The following is a 7,329-nucleotide window of genomic DNA, read 5'->3' as shown; positions in this document are numbered from 1 at the left end:
AAAGGAATTTTTCGTTACCCTTATGTTTAAATAACAGAGCTTCTTAAATTTCCTTTCACTCAACCTTCAACCTCAACCTTCAAAACCGAATCGATGGTAAGAAAAATAACAAGTTTCACAGTATTTTACTCCTCAATTGAGATTGCCACAATCCGCAAATTTTATCAATTTAACACTAAAATTGTTAACCTTCAGCTTCTCTGCGGTTGTGCGCTCAGATCTTTATATGGCCTGCTATTCTTGCTGCTCTTGTCAGTTCTCAACCGTTGATTGGGTGAACCCAACTATGTCGACATTATTCCACATTAAACGTTATTTCAACATTTCGGTGTAGAGTTGACGTAATTATCTATAGTAAGATAAAAGAGTACTCCAGGTCATCAAAATTAAAAACGAAATGTATGGACATATAATGATTGAACTTTGCTTTGTATGTGTCTCTAAATTTGTTACTTCAAAAAATTAAAAGTTTGAGGAACTCATTAATGCTCCCTTCACGTGTTCAAATGCTCGACCTTCAAGTGTTTTTGCGATGGAAAACAGGGCCGGCCCTGTTTTCCATTGCAAAAACATTTGCCCTCTTTAGTGACACAGGAGCAGGCTTCACCACTGGTCTATTGTAAACTCCATCGATCGTTTGAACTTTCGCTGATCGAATCACGCCGTCGGAATCACGCCGTAAACGAATCACGCCACTCGACCCAGATTGTATTATCCTCGCTTGTAGCTGTCTTCGATAAACCAAACAAAATCGCTTTCTCTGAGGTTTTCGTTCGACGTAAATTGCCACCTTTGCCTGTTATTCAACGTTGGCAGAAACTGTTTACGAAATCTATCCCAAATGAGACCTGCATAGGCTTGAGTTTGTCGGAAGAGCTTTTGATGATTGACAAACTCTTCTGCGCATAGTAGATTGGTTAACAATTCTTCTTGTTGCCAAGCAAGAAGTGATTGGGGGTCAATGCTTGTAAGTCATCAACATCTGAACTTACTGGAGTCAACGGTCTCGCGTTCAATGCTTGATCCACAATACACATCATATTTTAAAGAACGACCTCCATTACTGATCTGTTCCTCAACACTTCATACATGACTTTTTTGCAACTTCTGTCCAACTTTTGTCACATCCCTTCCAAAACGAGGTGCTGCTGGTGAATTGAATTTTCATCTGATTCCTTTCTGATTTTCATTATTTCCTTCTTTGTTCCATGCCCCAGCTTACCTGGCGGCTTGTCGTTCAGCTTCAACACATTCGGTCCTGTTGTCTTTGATGGTTGTACTGGCTTTGCTTCTTCGTGGAATGGATTGCACGATTGCATTGAGACAGTTATCCGTGTCTAATTTGGGTACCACTTCCATATGTACTGCTCTCACACTTAGACATGTGAACAGACAACACCAACGTTTTGCGTTTCTTCGCTCAATCTTCATTTTGAAATGTGCAAAGTAATCAACTCCAACATTTTTGGAGGCTGTTGAGCGTCTGAAAGCTCTTTGGGTAGATTTGCCATTACCGTTGCTATCTTTTGCGCTCCGCTCTTTCTGCAGTTAACTGACTTGTTCTTTTCTGATCGTAATTGTTTCGTATGCCGAGGATTCTTATATGGTGAACAAGGTTTCCTACATGCTCTTTATCCTCGTGTGGATTGTTCTTGTGTTCCTTTCGCAAGAATAACTCAACCACATGATACTTACATTGTAGCAATATTAGATGCTTTGCGTTGAAGTCCAAATGACCTTTATTTTTTCTGTTTTTGGCACGAAGGAGTCCTTCTTCATCCAGAGAATGCAAAAACTGTTGAATTTTGCTACTTTTTGAATTTAATTTTTCAGCTTCTCCAGACTGTGCTTGCTGTAAAAATTTGAAGATGATTGCCTTTGCTTTTTTTTCTATCCTCTGTATTCACTAGAATTGTTGCTTGTTTGTGTTTGCTCAAAGCTCGCTGTACGTATGACATTGTATTGTCAATCGAGTTAAAGTTACTGAATCGTTCTCAAGGAATAACCGTTGTTTTTTCTAAAAAAAATTGATGGTGTGTTTTATTTATCTGAGGCAAAGACAAGTTGACCTCCTCTGGCCATTCAATCTGTGGTCACCTTAACCAGGCCGGCCATGTGATCCACTCACTCTTCTGGGGCTCCTCAATTTTCATCGGTCTCGCGCCAATACCCTCTGGGTTTTTGATGCCGCTCACATGTCTCAACCGTGAATCATCCGTTTCGTCCAATATCTCAGCCACTCAATTGGCCGCAAACACATGATGTTTATTACGTTGGGAGTTGTGTGTCCACTGCAATACTGTCGTTGCGTCTGACCAAAAACTGCTACATTGTATCTTCCTTTGGTGTTCCTTGACTATCTGTTCCTTCAACCGTACTATCATTACTGGCGCTTGAATTTGCAGTCGTGGTATTGAAAGATGCCTCATCGGGGACACTCTGCGTTTTCCGATTAAAAATGCTAAATTGACTGATTATTGCTTTGGTAGAGATCGTAGATCGGCCACTGCACCTGCACACAACGTGTCTCCAGATGCGTACTTAAAATTGAAGTTCCATTTTGTCCCCGGCTGTATTGAAGTATCTTCGATTGATCAATGTTCTGGCTAGAAAATGAAGTTGTTCCTTCCACCTCAAAAATATTGCATCTTCATCCGGTTTTACTTCACTGTCTCAAAGTTGACCATGTTTAGTCCAAACGCCTTTGAGAAGACGTCTCATTTGAGTACTGAACGGAGCCAACATTCCGATCAGTTCAAATACTGAAGACACAGGTTACAGAGTATTTTTTTGAGTTATGGGTGTTTCAACTTCTTTATTGGTACCACTGCTCGCTTAAAGAATATCGTCAGTAGCTGTTCATTGTAGCGCGAACATAAAAAAATCTGTCGGAGATGGGTTAAATCTCTACTTGCTTCGTGTTGCTGATTGATTTCAAATCTACTGGAATTGCATTGGAAATTTCATCGCTGTTGCTTATCCACTTTTTCAGTTCAAATGCATTCTGCGGAAGAAGATGTCGCAACAGAGTGAACGCCTCGATTGTCTTTTTAGGGGTTTTTACTGATTTTAATGAATCGTCGATATAGATATTGTTTGATTGTGCGGAATTCGAAACATTTCTTTGTTATCGAGACCCAATTTTCAAGAGCACAGTTTGCGCAAGTTGGAGAACTCTTAGCTCCAAACACGTGGCGCCATTTTTCGTATATTTCAAAAGTTTCCTTAGTTCTTGGGCGCCATAGAAACCTCAGACAACTTCTATCTTGCTCGAGAACTTGCAGTGATATCTGCTGTTAGGGCTACTAAACCCTCACGAAATATCAAAATTGTTCCAGTCAGTCAATGCAGTAGATCAAATCCTGCTAGCAGCTTGTCATTTAGGTATGCGTTTTTGTAATTTGATTCATTATTGCAAACACGTCTTACTTTGCCAGGCTTGTTCGGTTGAGCACTGGAAGGTGTGGCAGATGCTATTCATTCATCAAGGTGCTTTTCAACTTGGACCCGTCTAATATCTTTACGAAACCTTTTTGTTGATACAAAACATTCCGGTCCTTTGTGAATATTCATTCCAGTGGGTAAAACTCAAGGAATGCTGCGCTGTAGTTGTTCGACCGGTTCGGCTCTGGTTAAATCGACAGCATTCCTACTTAATACTGCTCGCCTTTAAGTTTTGTTTCACTCTCTTGCATCTCTTTTGTCTGCAGTTTTTTGTTTGGCTGACTGCCGAAGTTATTTTTGGGGCATAGATTTCTATAATCCATCATTTTTGAATATCATCATCCACTCTCATATCTTCTCTGAAGGCGAAATGACAAAGATTTTGTCTTCGTTTGCCCATCATTGGTTCAACGTCTACCCATCTCAGTTCTGGTAGAACGGTGAAAGGTTATCTTTGTGTTCCTATCTTTTAGCCAATGGCTTTTGTTGCTTGTAAGCATCTGGTCCCAGATTGATGTAAAATTCCATGAAGTTGCGCGTTTTGTTTGGGAGAAGAACCAAGTGATTGAAGCTTTGCTTCATTTTTATGTATTCGCAGTTTGTGGTTCCCAATGAAAGAGACGGGTACACATATGCTTCTACTGAATCTACAATTGAATGCGGTCACTTCATTTTGATGAACAGTTGTTCTGTCTTCAAAACTTTCGTTCCGTGTATGCCAGCTATGTTAGGCGTAACATCGGTATAGTTGGCTCACAACTTCTCATTAACCCATTGGTCGATGCAAGAAACTATTGATTCACTATCGAGGAAGGCATCTGCGTTTAAGTTCTGCTACCGTTGTGGATCAAAATTGGAACTATGTTACGAAATCTCGTTAATTTGTTACTTTCACTAATTGTTGTTGCGTTTACGTTAAATGCCGGATTGCCCTTGTCCATTTGGTTTTCTAAGTGTAGCAATTGTTTTTGTTTTCTTATATATCGATTTATATCACATGTGTTGATTTTACAATCTTTGATTGCATGTCTATTTCCTAGACATCCGTAACATAAGAATGCTTTCTCAAAACTGCTTAAAGATCATTCACGTTCTTGTTTTTAAATAAAGGACAGTTCCAAATTTTATGTGTTGTATAGGATAATGCACAATAATTGTTATTTTTTGGCGGCACTTTCTTCAAGTCTGAAATCGCACTAAAATTCGAGGTTTTAGGGAATTGCTTTTATCTGTTTGCTTTTCGTCGATTAATTTCCCTGCGCTCATCTGGGGGCTTTGACATGCCTGCGTAAAAACACTCTTGATAACCATTTTTGTAGGAGATAGAGATATGACTGGGCTTCATGGGTATTATTTATTTAGAACAACCATTTCTCTTTCAGATTAGATGGCAAATCTTCCATTGCAATTCGCAAATTTGTACTAAATCGCAAATCGCCTTCATAGTTGTAGTGCCTCGGAACACTGATTACATTTTTGATGGTTGTTGAGTTATCTACTAAAACTTTTGGATCGCGCGTTGGGATTGCATGTTAATTTCAATGAGCTTTGAGTTGCGCCTCAACACTCAGGTAAGGTGGGTCAATCTCCATTCCAAAAAAACCCAAGCTTCACCATAGAGCTCTCCGGAGTAGACCACACTCGGTATAGCCACTCTTGGCTTGCCAGTCACAAATTTTTTGAAGTCTCTCCTTATCGCGGAGTCAGATATGGCACGGTATATCTGCATATCTGACTTGTCAAGCCAGCCAAAGACATTCTTGTTCCTTATTTTATGCCAAATGTAAGGCAATCGGCTTACTATGGTAAGCGCAGAACCATAATCAGAAACATAATCTCTTGTATAAAATATTTCCTTCCTGTATTCCAATTTGAGTGAATCTTCTTCTTGCAAACAAAGCATTTCCATCTCAAGCTCCTTTTGCTTCGTTTCAAACCAATACTCTACAGGCGGATTTTGGAGTTTTATATGTTTTTTTAGAGCTTCGCGCACGTTTCTCTGCTTTCTTTGCTTTCTCATAGGAATACGCTTTTGACTCCTTGTCCTGGAGTCCTTGTCCTGTCAATCTCCATTTCAAAAAAACCCAAGCTTCACCATAGAGCTCTCCGGAGTAGACCACACTCGGTATAGCCACTCTTGGCTTGCCAGTCACAAATTTTTTGAAGTCTCTCCTTATCACAAATTATTTGAAGTCTCCTGGATTTTTTGCTGATTGTTAACTAAGCTTTGGAAAGTTTCTCCAATAGATCTTAGAACTTTGCCATTTGGCCCCGCAGCCTTGCTTTGGAGAAGTGTCTGATTTCTGCAGTTTTGTCATGCTTGTGTGACTGGAATGTATGGCAGCCAATCAGCTTCTAGGTTGACAAAATTTTCTCGTTAATGGATTTTGTGTAGTCAGTAGTATTCCAAATTGTTAACGGTATCACCTCTCTTCTCAAGCAGCTTCTCAAGAGTAATATCAAATTACAAGATTTGATTATATCCTGTTTTAAATTTGCTAGGCTGATCATAACTATTGATGAGTTTGTAGTCTTCTTCTGTTTTCAGCTCAATCTGTTGTATGCAGTGGTTGATGATTGAGTCATTATTCGTTTACTTTGATGGCGCAGTTTAACGCCTTCCTGTGCTTTCGTCTTGAGAGTTGGCAACTCAGCGTCGTTCTACAGGGCAACTTAAATTGCCTTGTTGGCTCTTTGCTTTGTTCAAATTCAGACAACGGTTTTTATTCCTAATTGTAACGGCTGTTTTTCTGTCAATGACAGAGGGAACTTTATACCGCCTAGTTCGCTATTAGCGCTCTACAAACCGCCGAGATACGAAGTTGCAGAGTTCGTTTTTGTAAATTCATATCTGCTATACTGTAAATTATTGTTGCATTAAACGTTGTTTCTTTAGTCCAAATAATTAATCGTTCACCTTTGCTGAAAAAAAATCGATGCTGGAACTACTCCATTATTTCCAATCATCTAATCAAATAATTGTATTGAGTTTTTGTTGACAACTCAACATTTCAGATTGGGGCTTTTCAAAACCGAAATTTTTGTATCCTTATAGGTTGCTCACTGTTTTTGCTTATAAGCAATTCTAAGAGTGACATTCAGTTTCAGATTGAAACACAATTCGCATTGGAGAATCCGTCTTTTGCCATGAGCAGACTTGAATAAGTGGTGAAAACAGAGGTTCTTCGTTGGTCACTGGGGTCGCAGCCATACAGACGAAGTAGCATCTATCTTTCACCGCCTTTTACTCTCAACAAACTGATTATAAATCGTTCTTCTGGTCAAAGAAAAGGAATTTTCTGTCACCCTAATGTTCAGATATCAGAGGTTCTTTGATTTCCTTCTTCTCAAGCTTCAACCTAAATTTTCAAGACCAATTACATGGTAAGATAAATTACATGTTGAACACAATATTTCACTGCTCACTTGAGATTGCGACAATCAGCAAATTTTATCAAATTAACTTTCAGATCTTTTTATTGCCTGCTATGATTGCTGCTCTTGTCAATTCTATGTCGAAGTAACTCCAAAACGTCACTTTTTCCCTACAAAACGGACATCAGGATTTGTTGGTTAACTATGTAGATTTTCCATAGAATGTTCCAAATACACGTCAGAATGTCGGTGTAGATTTGAAGTAATAATCTAAGTTAAGTTGAAGCGTACTCCGTGTTTTTATTTTTACTTTACGAAATATGTCAACATATAGTGACTCATTTTGGCGTTGCATGCTTCTCGAAACTTTTTATTTTTATAAATTAAAAGTTTGAGAAAATTATTTGTGCTCGGCCTTCACATTGTGCAAATAATGCGAACGTAGAGTAACCATTAGCAAACAAATAAACGATTAGCGATACGTTTGTCCGCTTTCAAATCTTTTTATAT

This window comes from Convolutriloba macropyga, chromosome 1 (assembly GCF_964194025.1).
Source record: "Convolutriloba macropyga chromosome 1, txConMacr16.3, whole genome shotgun sequence".
In the NCBI taxonomy this organism is placed as follows: domain Eukaryota; kingdom Metazoa; phylum Xenacoelomorpha; order Acoela; family Convolutidae; genus Convolutriloba; species Convolutriloba macropyga.
The sequence above is the reverse complement of the archived record's forward strand: the minus strand, read 5'-3'. Positions refer to the sequence as shown.